Source organism: Suncus etruscus, chromosome 18 (genome assembly GCF_024139225.1).
Source record: "Suncus etruscus isolate mSunEtr1 chromosome 18, mSunEtr1.pri.cur, whole genome shotgun sequence".
In the NCBI taxonomy this organism is placed as follows: domain Eukaryota; kingdom Metazoa; phylum Chordata; class Mammalia; order Eulipotyphla; family Soricidae; genus Suncus; species Suncus etruscus.
This window is the reverse complement of record NC_064865.1, coordinates 57,109,657-57,126,209: the sequence shown is the minus strand read 5'-3', so window position 1 is coordinate 57,126,209 and position 16,553 is coordinate 57,109,657. Positions and strand designations below refer to the sequence as shown.

Sequence of the window (16,553 nt, the reverse complement as noted above, 5' to 3'; positions counted from 1 at the left end):
TTATCTTTGGGGATTATTATTTTATTTCTTTTTATTATTTTATTTCTACTTGCAAGAGGACATTATTTTCGTATTGTAAGGCACAACTAAGAGTATGAACCATTAAAATGCTGCATTAAATATTAATCTTGTATTATTTGATCATGACTTCTACATAAATAAATGTTGGCTAAGTTTAAATTTTTTTCACAGAATGATTTGCTTATTTTCTGAAAATACAAGGAAACGGTTTCCTGCAATGAATCTCAATCAATCCATTCATAAATTAGGTCTCTTTTTATGACAGTGATAAAACTTAGTAATAATTTTGTATAACAGAGTACATGGAATCACTGAGTCCTGCCAACAACAATGGTACCTTCCATTGTAATATCGCTGGTAGTGTTTTTTTTTTTTTGTGGGGGTTGCAATTTTAATACATAACTAGAGGAACAGTAGTGTGAAATAGATAATTGTTTACTTTAACATTGACAGCCATATTTTTTCTTTTTAAATGACTCTTGAGGTTGAACCTGGAATGATCCACATGACAGGAGCCCTGGGTTCAAACCCAAGCACAGAATTATTTTTTATTTTAATAATAATAATAATAATATATTTAAACACCGTAATTACAAAAATGATTGTAATTGGGTTTCAGCCATAAAAAGAACACCCCTTTCACCAGTGCAGCCTACCCATCACCAATGCCCACAACTCCTCCCCATCACTCCTCTCCTCCAACTCTGCCTGTATTCGAGACATCCTTCACTTACTGACTTTATGATAGTTCTCAGTGTAGTTAATTTTCTAACTGTACTCACCACTCTTTGTGGTGAACTTCATATCTTGAGATGGTCCTTCTGGCCCTCATCTCTGGGAATTATTTTAATCTTTTATTTCTCTTAAAACCCATACTCTGTGTCTATCTGACTTATTTCACTCAACATAATAGATTTCATGTACATCCGTGTATAGGAAAATGTCATGACTTCATGTCTCCTGATGGCTGCATAATATTCTATTGTGTATATGTAGCATTTTCTTTAGTCATTCATTTGTTGAAGGGAATCTTGGTTGTTTCCAGAGTTTGGCTATTGTAAATAGCGCTGCAATGAATATAGGTGTAAAGAAGGAATTTTTGAATTCTATTTTTGTGTTCCTAGGGTATATCCCTAGGAGTGATATAAATAGATCATATGGGAGCTCAATTTCCAGTTTTTTGAGAAATCTCTACATTGTTCTCCATAAGGGCTGGACTAGATGACATTTCCACCAGCAGTGAATGAGAATTCCTTTCTCTCCACATTCCCATCAGCACTGGTTGTTCTTGTTCTGTGGTGTGAGATGGTACCTCATTGTTGTTTTGATTTGCATCTCCTGATGATTAGTGATGTGGAGCATTTTTTTCATATGCCTTTTGGCCATTTGCATTTCTTTTTTGATAAATTGTTCATTTCTTCTCCCCATTTTTTGATGGGGTTAGATGTGTTTTTCTTGTTAAGTTCTGTCAGTGTTGTAGAGTTACAGCCCTTAGGATGGCCTTGGATGGTGGATGGAGGCCTTTGTCCTTAGGCCCCGGCCACGTGGCTCCATCCCCCATTAATTGGCGAGTCTAGCTCCAGGAAAATGATGGGTATTGAACTCACTCACAGGCAGGCTTCCAGAGAGATAACATCTTTATTCAGCCCTAGCCAACAGATGTGGCTGCTAACCATTTACGCATGCCATTCTTAGCTAGCCCTGCATCTTACTTCATTCATCCATGTCACCTCCAACCTCCATCTTGGCAAAAGACCAAAAAGACCTTAATCCTCTCTGGTCAAAGCCTTATCTCACCTTTTCAAGACTCCTCCCAGGAATGGGCGGGGTCTTGCAGGTAAGATCAAGTTACCCAGTTAGAATGGGGGGATAGGGCCACATCTGCCCCCCCTTTTTTACATAAAGACAAAAGGCATAAGTTATGTGGCTTTCACCTATAGCCAAAGGTGGGTAATATTTCCATAGCAACAATATTTAAAGTGTAAAATCAATATATAAGCCTATTTTAAAAATAACATTTCTGCAAAATACACCATACATTTGTAACTTAAAATTCTCTTAATGCTTTTTACCAAGCACTATCCCGGAACTTTCATGTTCCTATACTTTTAAACTATTTTGGGGGAACTTTCTGTTCCTATTAACCTTCCCTACACATAAGCACAAAAGCATACATACAGACCATACCTTTTCAAAAACAGGCTTAATACATAAAAACACACAGTAGAACATTATACCAATGGAAACATTAACTATGGAAAACAATAAAGCATATTAAATTGGCAAGAACATGATTTAGATTAAAGTTAGATGCAGGCAGTTATTTTTTATGATCTTTAAATAGGCTAAGCTGTATTACTCCCCCTTTTTAACTAATTTTTTACACCACTAACTAACTAAAAACGCTCAGGAACTACTCCTGGCTATGTGCTCAGAGGTTGCTCCTGGCTTGGGGGACCATATGGGACACCGGGGGATCAAACTGCGGTCCGTCCAAGGTCAGCACAGGCAAGGCAGGCACCTTACCTGTAGCGCCACTGCCCGGCCCCACTTTTTTACTTTCTTAAATTTAAAGGAATTAAAATTAAAAGGGGGGTTCAAAAAGAAAAAATTAATTAAATGATGTAACAGTAGACTTCTGTTCTTTGTTTTTTAATGCAAATACTCAGGTAGCATAAGCTATTGTGAATATGATGTATCGCACTATTATATATTGAATATGAATAACAGCTATGATATTGGAAGTGAAGATACATGATTTCTGCCATCACTGAGAGTCCAGATAGAGAATGTTCTTCCTGGTCTTTATGAGGTTAGTCTCATGCTGTTTCCCTTTTGTGATCATATGTATTTTTTCTTTTTACCCAAAGTGCCCTATTTGGCTTTTATCACCACCTTTATCTTGAGCAGACTTCTTCAGTAAACAACATGCCTTGAGGTCTTTCTTCATTCTCTTATTTCATAAAACGGGATCTAAGATACTACCCATTTCTTTGGACTTTAATTTATGATGTAGTGATAGATTATATTTTTCTGCATTTATTGATCCTTGACTTACATAAGAGATATTCTAATATATCTGCGTTCACATTGGTCTTATAAATAGAAACATATTAAAACAGTAACTATATATTATAGCACTGAATGCTATATTTGGAAATTTTGCTAGAATTTTCCTAGGATTTCATTCATAAATGGTCCAGTAAAGGTTCATGTTAAATAAATTTGCCTACTTTATCTTAATCGCAGATAATAGGTTATTTAACTTTTATTATTTAGGTTATTTTCTCTAGTTTTACCTGTTTTTGCTTTCTATAAAAATTTAGATTATTGTATCATTATTGCACATTTTAATGTGTCAGATAAAACTATTCTTCTATCATGATATATCATTAGTCTTTTTATTTGATAAATTATCTTTCACTTGAATTTTTAAAATATTTTTGTAAACTTGTATTCTCATGAGATATGAGTTTCTATTATTTTCTTCTATGGCTAGAAAATGTTATGAGTGTCATCTTTATTTTTGTACTATCTATTTTTATTTTACCAAATTTTCTACATATTTACACTTTTATCCTTTCAAACTTTTATATTTGTATCTAAAGGAATAATTTATGCATAATTTTAATAATGATGCAATATATTATTATTATTATTATAGAGAAAACATCTTCTCTTCCTTTTCATGTGTTGAACGTGTTAATATTCCTAGTTATCATTATTTGTTTAGCTCTAGTAATGACCTCTCTTTCCTACAGCATTTATTCACTTGATACTTATTTAAACATAGCTGATGATTGTCAACTAATCATAATTATTTAACTGTAGTGAGACTGCTGGTCCAAACCTATTAAACAGTGAGTAAGGTGGTGGCCTTTTATGGGTCCACTTGGATCAATCCAAGATACCTGATGTGGTTCCCTGAGCATGACTCTGAGTTCAAAGCCCAGAATAAACTCTCAGCACAGCTGGGTGTTACTCCCCTCCCCAGAAAACAAAACAAAATAAAAAAGAACTGTTCCTTCTCTCTCTCTCTCTCTCTCTCTCTCTCTCTCTCTCTCTCTCTCTCTCTCTCTCTCTCTCTCTCTCTCTCTCTTTTTCGGCCCACACCGTTTGATGCTCAGGGGTTACTCCTGGCTAAGCACTCAGAAATTGCCCCTGGCTTGGGGGACCCTATGGGATGCCGGGGGATAAAACCGCGGTCTTCCTTGGCTAGCGCTTGCAAGGCAGACACCTTACCTCTAGCGCCACCTCGCCGGCCCCGTGTTCCTTCTCTTTCAATATTACTTCCTGGTATGAGTCAAATAGTTTCAGGAGAATAAATGCAGAGTAGGAAGAACCAGTAACCCAGCTAAGTTGAATGTTTGCTAGATAATAAAGGAACAGTCTTGTGAGCTTCATCTTTGCCATCTGAATCTTTCTAGAGGAAAATTGTCTTGCTGCATGGTAAAAAAATATACTTAGAGTAACAAAGTGTGGTGCAGTAAATTAACATAGACAACATTAATGAAGTAATCTTTGAGCTAGCAGTGTTTTCTATTGTGTAAAATATTCTTCAGTGTAGGGCCAGAGAGACAGTTACAACAGATTGACCAAGTTCCATCCTCAAAATCCCATATTTCCCTAGAGCTTCTGTAAGCAAAAAATAGTGCCTAATTTTGAAAATACTGTTAACATTATTGTATTTTAGGAAACATGTTTATAATATTAGGCACGTATTTTATTCTATTTTAATAGCCTTTTATTTGCCCAATTTTTTATCAATCCAAAATTATATATCAGCATTATCAGATTGCAGCTATTAAGCTCTTTTTCAGGAGGGACTTCATTCTGAGCTCTGTGCAAGGCCCTCCTTTTTTTATTTAGTTACATTCTTTTGACTTAAACATATGCAGAAGACTGTATACTTCTGTCTCCAAACCAGAACTCTCTGAAATATCTCAGTTCCCTCTTTAATATATGTGTCTCCTGTTAGTGCTACATCACTTGTACATTATTTTGTATGGATTCCACATACCATCTGTTGCTTTTTTGTCTGATATTGAATAAGAAAAGGTAAAATATTTTATCTATACTTTATTATCTTCTATTATTAGCGAGATGTCTAATAGCCTAGTAAAATGATGAGATATTTACATGAAAAACCTCTCTCAAACTATCTCTTAATTTTTCCAATTCTGTTTTTGGTTTTCCCTATTCCATTTTTTTTCTGAAAATGTCGATATGCTTATGAGTCTTTAAATCCTATAATATGTAATCTTATATAGATACTTTACGCCTACATTTAATACAAAATCATGTGTTTACTTCACAATTTTTCTTATTTGACTATCAGTAATAATAATCATTTGTGAGATTGTCAATTCATACTATGTAGGATACATCAATGACAGTGAGTATACTTTTTGTTCGAATAGTCATCTATAAACACAGACTTAAACTTTGGACATGATAAACTATGCCCACTCACTTAAACGAAGAACCCCATTTGTTAGTTGTACGAATCACACTAATTTTGGTTGAGCAGGGACATGTGTGACCCATTCAAATGTCCAATTATTCAATATCCAAATATTCAAATGTCCATTCTAGATATGTGTTCTACCACTGAGTCATATGAAAAGCTATAGCAATACAATAAGTGTTAAATCATTTGTGTTAACAGGAGACATATATTAACCCATGATGGAACAGAAAAATGAAAGTTCCTTCACTGGGTTCATCCTACTGGGGTTTTCAGACAGGACCCAACTTGAAATAGTCCTCTTTGTGCTACTGATAATGATCTATGTCTTCACTTTGCTGGGCACCACCACCATCATTGCTCTGTCCTACCTGGATCCCAAACTCCACACCCCAATGTACTTTTTCCTCTCCAACCTAAGTCTTCTGGATTTGTGCTATACCACCAGCACTGTCCCATAGTTCCTGGTAAATCTCAGTGGAGCTGACAAGTCCATCTCCTTTGCTGGCTGTGTGGCTCAGTTGTTTGTGTCTCTAGGGTTGGGCTGCACAGAGTGTCTCCTCGGAGTCATGGCATTTGACCGCTATGCTGCTGTGTGCAGGCCCCTCCACTACATGGTCATCATGCACCCCCGTCTCTGCTCCCTAATAGCTTCATTCTCCTGGATCTTTGGTCTTTTCATCTCCTTAGTGGAGACTGTGCTCATCTTCCTTTTACCACTTTGTGGGAGAAATGAATTAGACCATTTTTGTTGTGAGATTCCTGCATTGCTCAAGCTTGCCTGTGTTGACATCAGTAGTTTTGAGTCTCAGATGTTTTTGTTTTTTTTTTTGTTTTTTTTTTTTTTTGCCAGTGTCATTATTCTTCTTGGACCTGTTTCATTTATCCTGTTCTCCTATGGTTGCATCGTGAAGGCCATCTTGAGAATCAAGTCAGCAGCCAAGCAGAGAAAAGCCTTTGGGACATGTGGCTCCTACCTCATTGTGGTGTCTCTATTCTATGGCACAGGCATTTATGTTTATCTCCAGCCCAGCAACAACTACTCTCAGGGCCAGGGCAAGTACATGGCTCTCTTTTATGGTATTGTTACTTCCATGATGAATCCCCTGATCTATACTCTGTGGAACAAGGATGTGAAGGGAGCAATGAGGAAAGTACTTTGGAAGGATCGTGAATTCAGACGATGTACTTGGAAAACACTGAATGAACTTTGAATGGGAAAGAAGGTAGAACTGTCATTAAAATATTGACCATTTTCTATACTCTAGACACACAAAAAACTAGATCAATATGTTGTCTATCAAGAATATCTACTCATGAGAGCATAAAAACCGGCTAAGCTTTGCAAAACCCGGCTCCCTGTGTGTGACACCAGGCGGGGAAAATCCGCGAAAGTACACCGGCCCAGTGGGGCTCAACTGTGAAAGACTGTGAGTGTGACCTGTCTATGTCTGTCTACTGTCCTCTTGCGTGAAACTCTTGCGAGTGGGGCAAAAAGAGGCTCAGAGGAGCACGGCCGCTCCGCTTCGCTACGCGGCCGTGCACTCTTTCTAAGGAAAGAACTCCATTGCAACAAGAAGGAAAAATCACACTAAGAACGGCGCTATATCACAGAAGCACACATTTCTCTCTGGACTGTCTTCTCTGTTGCATGCTCAGGCCTAAGATTTGACCCAGTGTGAGGCTTCATCCACGGAGGACTCCCCTCCCTTAGAGGCAAGTCAGCCCATCCAGAAAGGGAGGAGCCAGAGGAGTGTGCTGCCTACATCATATAGACAATGAATATCACCACAACACGTAGAAAAACCCACAATACAAGTGTGACAATGGGGAAACAACGCAGGCCAGCATCAGACATAGAGAAAGAATATCTACTCATTTATTTTCCAAGTCATGTTTAATTTCTTTTAAAATACTTAAAATAATCATTGTCTCTGAAAGCCTTTTCTTCCAATCTTCAACTAAAAGATGGAGTCCAGGGTCTTACACGTACAAAACAACTTCTCTAATGCTGAAGCACAATTCATATCTTGATTGGAATTTTTAATAATTTATGGGTAAAGATATCTTATTGTTTCATATTTCTTCTTTATCTTGGAGTTCTGCCTGTTTTTCCTAGGAATTATTTGAGCTTTAAAAGTATCATTTTGATAGATTTTTATAAATTTTCTGTTGTTTGGAATACTGTGTATTTAAATTTGGCATCATACTCCAGTTATTGCCTTTCAAGAATTGGAACTTATATTTTTATGGGTAGAATATTCTTTTATATATATACTTTATTGAAACAACTTTTTTTTTTTTTTTGTGGTTTTTGGGTCACACCCGGCAGTGCTCAGGGGTTATTCCTGGCTCCAGGCTCAGAAATTGCTCCTGGCAGGCACAGGGGACCATATGGGACGCCGGGATTCGAACTGATGACCTCCTGCATGAAAGGCAAACGCCTTACCTCCATGCTATCTCTCCGGCCCCTATTGAAACAACTTTTTACATTCACGATTGTGTCTAGGTTTCAGCCATGTAAAGAACACCACCCATCGCCAGTGCAACATTCCCATCTCCACTGTCCCAAATCTCCCTCCTCCCCACCCAACCCCCACTTGTACTCTAGACAGGCTTTCTAGTTCCCTCGTACATTCTCATTGTTAGGATAGTTCACAATGTAGTTATTTCTCTAACTAAACTCATCCCTGTTTGTGGTGAGCTTCATGAGGTGAGCTATAACTTTCAGCCCTCCTCTCTTTTGTTTCTGAAAATTATTATTGCAAGAATGTCTTTCATTTTTCTTAAAACCCATAGATGAGTGAGACCATTCTGCGTTTTTCTCTCTCTCTCTCTGACTTATTTCACTCAGCATAATAGATTCCGTGTACATCCATGTATAGGAAATTTTCATGACTTCATCTCTCCTGACAGCTGCATAATATTCCATTGTGTATATGTACCACAGTTTCTTTAGCCAGTCGTCTGTTGAAGGGCATCTTGGTTGTTTCCAGAGTCTTGCTATGGTAAATAGTGCTGCAATGAATATAGGTGTAAGGAAGGGGTTTTTGTATTGTATTTTTGTGTTCCTAGGGTTTTTTCCTACGATCCTAGCTGGATCGTATGGGAGCTTGATTTCCAGTTTTTGGAGGAATCTCCATATCGCTTTCCATAAAGGTTGAACTAGACGGCATTCCCACCAGCAGTGGATAAGAGTTCCTTTCTCTCCACATCCCCGCCAACACTGTTTATTCTCATTCTTTTCGATGTGTGCCATTCTCTGTGGTGTGAGGTGGTATCTCATTGTTGTTTTGATTTGCATCTCCCTGATGATTAGTGATGTGGAGCATTTTTTCATGTGTCTTTTGGCCATTTGTATTTCTTCTTTGTCAAAGTGTCTGTTCATTTCTTCTCCCCATTTTTTGATGGGATTAGATTTTTTTTTCTTGTAAAGTTCTGTCAGTGCCTTGTATATTTTGGAGATTAGCCCCTTATCTGATGGGTATTGGGTGAATAGTTTCTCCCACTCAGTGGGTGGCTCTTGTATCCTGGGCACTATTTCCTTTGAGGTGCAGAAGCTTCTCAGCTTAATATATTCCTGTCTGTTAATCTCTGCTTTCACTTGCTTGGAGAGTGCAGTTTTTTCCTTGAAGATGCCTGTAGTCTCAATGTACTGGAGTGTTTTGCCTATGTGTTGTACTATATATCTTATGGTTTTGGGTCTGATATCGAGGTCTTTAATCCATTTGGATTTTACCTTTGTTAGCTGATGTTAGCTGGGGGTCTAAGTTCAATTTTTTGCAAGTGGCTAGCCAGTTGTGAGAGGTTGATTAGTTGGTTGGTTGTTATCTGGTCATCAGAATTGTCATCTTCATTCTCTATGTCTGATGCTGGCCTGCGTTGTTTCCTCATTGTCACACTTGTATTGTGGGTTTTTCTACGTGTTGTGGTTGTATTCATTGGCTATATGATGCAGGCAGCACACTCCTCTGGCTCCGCCCTTTCTGGATGGGCCGACTTGACTTTAAAGAGGGGAGTCCTCCGTGGATGAAGCCTCACACAGGATCAAATCTTAGGCCGGAGCACACAGCAGAGAAGACAGTCCGGAGAGAAATGCTTGCTTCTGTGATCCAGCACAGTTCTTAGTGTGATTTTTTCTTCTTGTTGCGATGGTGTTCTTTTCTTAGAAAGAGCGCACGGCCCGTAGCAAAGTGGAGCCAAAGTGCTCTGCTGGAGCCTCTTTTTGGCCCACTCCCAAGAGGTTCACGCAAGAGGACAGTAGACAGACACACAGAGGCAGCACTCACAGTTTTTCACAGTCGGGCCCCACTGGGCAGGCATAGTTTTGTGGATTTTCCCAGCCTGGCCTCACAAACAGTGGACCTGAAGTTATTTTCTTGCATGTGGCTAACCCAACATCAAATCCTGGCATACTGTATGATTTCCATAACCTCCAAACACACCTCTCTGCAGCCTCCCAAGGGCTCCTTCTTCCACTCAGGAGATCAGTGCAGGCTTCTGAATAACCTGGCTGAGACCTGGGACCTCCACCCACGGGAGCTCAGAGCAGCCGCTCAAAGCCGGAAAGGAAAATCGTTCCTCCAGGACCTCCGCTCTGGCGGGGACCCCACGACCCGCTCTCAGGTCTCAGTGAAGCAGCGAAGGCTAATCTCTGCTTTCACTTGCTTGGAGAGTGCATTTTCCTCCTTGAAGATGCCTGTAGTCTCAATGTCCTGGTGTGTTTTGCCTACGTGTTGTTCTATATATCTTCTGGTTTCGGGTCTGATATCGAGGTCTTTTATCCATTTGGATTTTACCTTCGTACATGATGTTATCTGGGGGTCTAAGTTCAGTTTTTTGCAAGTGGATAGCCAGTTGGATAGCCAATTGTGCCAATACCACTTGTTGAAGAGGTTTTTTTTTGTTCCATTTAGGATTTCTTGCTCCTTAATAAAAAATTAGGTGATTGTATGTCTGGGGAAAATTCTCTGAGTATTCAAGCCTATTCTAGTGATCTAAAGTCCTGTCTTTATTCCAATACCATGCTGTTTTGATAACTATCGGTTTGTAGTAAAGTTTAAAGTTGGAGAAAGTAATTTATCCCATATACATTTGCCCAATGACTGCTTTAGCTATTCTAGAGTGTTTATTGTTCCAAATGAATTTCAAAAGTGCCTGATCCACTTCTTTGAAGAATGTCATGGGTATATTTAGAGGGATTGAATTAAATCCGTACAATGCTTTGGGGAGTATTGCCATTTTGATGATGTTATTCCTGCCAATCCATGAGCAGGACATGTGCTTCTGTTTCTGCGTGTCCTCTCTTATTTCTTGGAGCAGTGTTTTATGGTATTCTTTGTATAGATCCTTCACATTTTTAGTCAAGTTGAATCCAAGATATCTGAGTTTGTGTGGCACTATTGTGAATGGGGTTGTTTTCTTAATATCCGTTTCTTCCCTATTATTATTGGTGTATAAAAAGGCCATTGATTTTTATGTGTAAATTTTGTAACCTGCCACATTGCTATATGAGTTTATTATTTCTAAAAGCTTTTTGATCATGTCTTTAGGGTTTTCTAAGTAGAGTATCATGTCATCTGTAAACAGTGAGAGCTTGACTTCTTCCTTTCCTATCTGGATTCACTTGATATCTTTTTCTTGCCTAGTCACTATAGCAAGTACTTCCAGTGCTATGTTGAATAGGAGTGGTGAGAGAGGACAGCCTTGTCTTGTACCAGAATTTATAGGGAAGGCTTTTAGTATTTCTCCATTGAGGATAATATTTGCCGCTGGCTTGTGGTAGATGGCCTTAACTATATTGAGAAAGGTTACTTCCATTCCCATCTTGCTGAGTGTTTTAATAAATAATGGGTGTTGGACCTTATCAAATGCTTTCTCTGTGTCTATTGATATGATCATGTAATTTTATTTTTCTTGTTGTTGATATTGTGTATTATGTTGATAGATTTACGAATGTTTTTTTTAATTTTTTCTCTTTATTTGAATATCTTGATTAGATAAATGATTGTGATAAGGTTTCAGTCATATAAAGATCACCCCTCTTCACCAGTGCAACATTCCCGCCACCAAAGTCCCAAATCTCCCTCCATCCCACCCCACCCCCACCTGTACTCCAGACAGGCTTTCCAGTTCCCTCATTCATTCACTTGATTATGGTAGTTCTCAGTGTAGTTATTTCTATAACTGTGCTCACCACTCTTTGTGGTGAGCTTCATGAAGTGAGCTGGTGTTCCAGCTCTCCTCTAATTGTCTCTGAGGATTGTTACAAAAATGACTTTCATTTCTCTTAAAACCCATAGATGAGTGAGACTATTCTGCGTCTCTCTCTCTCCCTCTGACTTATTTCACTGAGCATGATAGATTCCATGTACATCCATGTATAGGAAAATTTCATGACTTCATCTCTCCTGACGGCTGCATAATATTCCATTGTGTATATGTACCACAGTTTCTTTAGCCATTCGTCTGTTGAAGGGCATCTTGGTTGTTTCCAGAGCCTGGCTATTGTGAATAGTGCTGCAATAAATATAGGTGTTAGGAAGGGGTTTTTGTATTGTATTCTTGTGCTCCTAGGGTATATCCCTAGGAGTGGAATAGCTGGGTCGAATGGGAGCTCAATTTCCAGTTTTTGAAGAAACCTCCATATCGCTTTCCATAGAGGCTGTACTAGACGGCATTCCCACCAGCAGTGGATAAGAGTTCCTTTCTCTCCACATCCCCGCCAGCACTGATTGTTCTCATTCGTTGTGATGTGCACCAATCTCTGTGGTGTGAGGTGGTATCTCATCGTTGTTTTGATTTGCATCTCTCTGATGATTAGTGACGAGGAGCATTTTTTCATGTGTCTTTTGGCCATTTGTATTTCTTTTTTATCAAAGTGTCTGTTCATTTCTTCTCCCCACTTTTTGATGGGATTAGATGTTTTTTTTTTTTTTGTAAAGTTCTGTCAGTGCCCTGTATATTTTGGATATTAGCCCCTTATCTGAAGGATGTTGGGTGAATAGTTTCTCCCACTCAGTGGGTGACTCTTGTATCCTGGGCACTATTTCTTTTGAGGTGCAGAAGCTTCTCAGTTTAATGTATTCCCATCTGTTAATCTCTGCTTCCACTTGTTTGGAAAGTGCAGTTTCCTCTTTGAAGATACCTTTAGTATCAATGTCATGGAGTGTTTTACCGACGTGTTGTTCTATATACCTTATGGTATCTGGTCTGATATCAAGGTCTTTAATCCATTTGGATTTTACCTTCGTACATGATGTTAACTGGGGGTCTATGTTCTCTTTTTTGCAAGTCACTAACCAGTTCTGCCAGCACCACTTGTTGAAGAGATTTTCTCTGCTCCACTTAGGATTTCTTGCTCCTTTGTCAAAAATTAGGTAATTGTATGCCTGGGGAATGTTCTCTGAGAACTCAAGCCTATTCCACTGATCTGAGGGTCTGTCTTTATTCCAATACCATGCTGTTTTAATAACTATTGCTTTGTAGTACAGTTTAAAGTTGGGGAAAGTAATGCCTCCCATTTTCCTTTTTCCTAGGAGTGCTTTAGCTATTCGAGGATGTTTATTGTTCCAGATGAACTTCATAAGTGTTTGATCCACTTCTTTGAAGAATGTCATGGGTATTTTTAAGGGGATCGCATTAAATCTGTATAATGCTTTGGGGAGTATTGCCATTTTAATTATGTTAATCCTGCCAAGCCATGAGCAGGGTAAGTGTTTCCATTTCCGTGTGTCCTCTCTTATTTCTTGGAGCAGGGCTTTATAGTTTTCTTTGTATAGGTCCTTCACGTCTTTGGTCAAGTTGACTCCAAGATATTTGAGTTTGTGTGGCACTATTGTGAATGGGATTGCCTTCCTGACTTCCATCTCTTCCCTATTATTATTGGTGTATAAAAAGGCCATTGATTTCTGTAGGTTGATTTTGTAGCCTGCCACCTTGCTATATGAATCTATTGTTTCTAGAAGCTTTTTGGTAGAGTCTTTAGGGTTTTCTAAGTAGAGTATCATGTCATCTGCAAACAATGAGAGCTTGACTTCTTCCTTTCCTATCTGAATTTCCTTGATATCTTTTTGTTGCCTGATCGCTATAGCAAGAACTTCCAGAACTATGTTGAAGAGGAGTGGTGAGAGCGGACAGCCTTGTCTTGTACCCGAATTTAGAGGAAAGACTTTTAGTTTTTCTCCATTGAGGATAATATTTGCCATTGGCTTGTGGTAGATGGCTTCAACTAGATTGAGAAAGGTTCCTTCCATTCCCATCTTGCTGAGAGTTTTGATCAAGAATGGGTGTTGGACCTTATCAAATGCTTTCTCTGCATCTATTGATATGATCATGTGATTTTTATTTTTCTTGTTGTTGATGTTGTGTATGATGTTAATAGATTTACGGATGTTAAACCATCCTTGCATTCCTGGGATGAAGCCTACTTGGTTGTAGTGTATGATCTTCTTGATGATGCATTGGATCCTATTTGCCAGGATTTTGTTGAAGATCTTTGCATCAGCATTCATCAGGGATATTGGTCTGTAATTTTCTTTTTTGGCAGCGTCTCTGTCTGGTTTTGGTATCAAGGTAATGTTGGCTTCATAAAAGCTGTTTGGGAGAGTTCCCTTTTTTTCAATTTCATGGAAGAGTCTGGCTAGGATTGGTAGTAGCTCCTCTTGAAAGATTTGAAAAAATTTATTAGGAAAACCATCTGGGCCTGGGCTTTTCTTTTTTGGTAGATGTTTGATTACAGTTTCAATTTCCTCAGTAGTCATGGGGGTGTTTAGATATGCTACATCCTCCTTACTTAAATGTGGAAGGTTATAAGTGTCCAAGAATTTTTCCATTTCTTCTAGGTTCTCATGTTTTGTAGCATAAAGTTTCTCAAAGTAGCCTCTGATTATCCTTTGGATCTCTGCAATTTCTGTTGTGATCTCCCCCTTTTCATTTCTAATACGGGTTATCAGATTTCTCTCTCTCTCTTTCTTTGTGAGTTTTGCCAATGGTCTATCAATCTTGTTTATTTTTTCAAAGAACCAGCTTCTGCTTTCGTTGATCTTTCGGATTGCTTTTTGGTTTTCCACTTCATTGAGTTCCGCTTTCAGCTTTATTATTTCCTTCTGTCTCCCTATTTTTGGTTCCTTTTGTTGGTCATTTTCTAATTGTTTAAGCTGCGCCATTAAGTTATTCAGGTATGCTCCTTCTTCCTTCCTGATAAGTGCTTGTAGAGCTATAAATTTTCCTCTCAGGACTGCTTTTGCTGTGTCCCATAGATTCTGGCAGTTTGTGTCTTCATTGTCATTTGTTTCCAGGAAAGTTTTGATTTCCTTTTTGATTTCATCTCGGACCCACTGGTTGTTCAGTAGCAGGGTGTTTAATTTCCAATTGTTAAAGTTTTTCTTCTGTGTGGCTTTGTAGTTCACATCTAATTTCAGAGCCTTGTGGTCAGCAAAGGTAGCCTGCAAGATTTCTATCCTCTTGATTTTATGGAGGTATGTTTTATGTGTCAGCATGTAGTCTATTCTGGAGAATGACCCATGTACATTGGAAAAGAATGTGTATCCAGGTTTTTTGGGATGGAGTGTCCTGTATATATCTACTAGTCCTCTTTCTTCCATAACTCTTTTCAGGGCTAGTATGTTTTTGTTGGGTTTCAGTCTGGTTGACCTATCAAGTGTTGATAGGGCTGTGTTGAAGTCTCCCACAATGATTGTGTTATTATTGATTTCTTCTTTCTGATCTGTCAATAATTGTATTAGATAATTTGCTGGTCTCTCATTGGGTGCATATATGTTTAATAGTCTGATTTCTTCCTGTTGCACATATCCCTTGATTAGTACATAGTGTCCATCTTTGTCCCTTACCACTTTTCTGAGTATAAAGTTGGTGTCATCTGATATTAATATGGCCACCCCAGCTTTTTTCAGGGTGTTGTTTGCTTGGATAATTTTTTTCCAACCTTTGATTTTGAGTCTATGTTTGTTCTGACTATTCAGATGTGTTTCTTGTAGGCAGCAGAAGGTTGGATTCATCTTTTTGACCCATTTTGCCACTCTGTGTCTTTTAATTGGTGAATTTAGTCCATTGACATTGAGGGAGATGATTGTCATAGGATTTAATGTCATCTTTGTAGATAAGTTTGCTGTGTTTGTTGGTCTCTCTTGTCTTAGAGTAGACCTGTCAGTTTTTCCTTTAAGGCTGGTTTATCATCTGTGAAGTTTCTGAGCTGTTGTTTATCCGTGAAGCTGTGTATTCTTCCTCCAAACCTGAATGTGAGTCGGGCTGGGTGCAGTATTCTTGGGGAGGCATTCATTTCATTCAATCTTGTCACAATATCCAACCACTGTCTTCTGGCCTTGAGAGTTTCTTGTGACATGTCTGCTGTAAGTCTTAGGGATGCTCCTTTGAATGTAATTTCCCTTTTTGATCTTGCTGCTTTCAGTATTCTATCCCTATCTATGGGATTTGTCATTGTAACGAGGATATGTCTTGGGGTGTTTTTCTTTGGGTCTCTTTTAGCTGGTATTCTTCGGGCATGCAGTATTTGATTGCATGTAGTCTTTAACTCTGGGAGTATCTCTTTGATGATGTCTTTGACAGTTGATTCTTCTTGGAGATCTCCTTCCTGGGTTTCTGGGACTCCAATGATTCTAATGTTGTTTCTGTGGAGTTTATCAAAGACTTCTATTTTCATCTGTTCGCATGCCTTGAGTATATTTTCCATTGCCTGTTCGTTTGTCTTAAGGTTCTTTTCCAATTTCTTCTGTTGTGTTGAGCTTTTCTGCATCTCATCTTCCAGTACTCCGATTCTCTCCTCAGCTGCTGATATCCTGTTGGTGAGGCTATCCATTGTGGTTTTCAGTTGAGCAACCGTATTTTTCAGATCTGTTATTTCAGCTTGGAGTTTTCTGATTTTTGTTTTTGTGTTCTCTTCAGATCGATCTATGCTCTTTTTGAGTTCTACAAACATATTCCATATTTCTATTCTAAACTCCTTATCTGAAAGGTTAATCAGGTGGTTGTAATTTATTAGATCAACCAAGCTTTCGTCTTCATTCTCTATGGATGGTGTTTGCCT

General features: G+C 38.5%; 2 pseudogenes; one reads left to right on the top strand and one right to left on the bottom strand.

The window, feature by feature from the left end:
• Positions 1 to 16,553, bottom strand: part of LOC125996148 (histone H4-like) — a 267,502-nt pseudogene that overhangs the window by 51,614 nt on the left and 199,335 nt on the right.
• Positions 5,710 to 6,702, top strand: LOC125995874 (putative olfactory receptor 2B8; annotated as a pseudogene).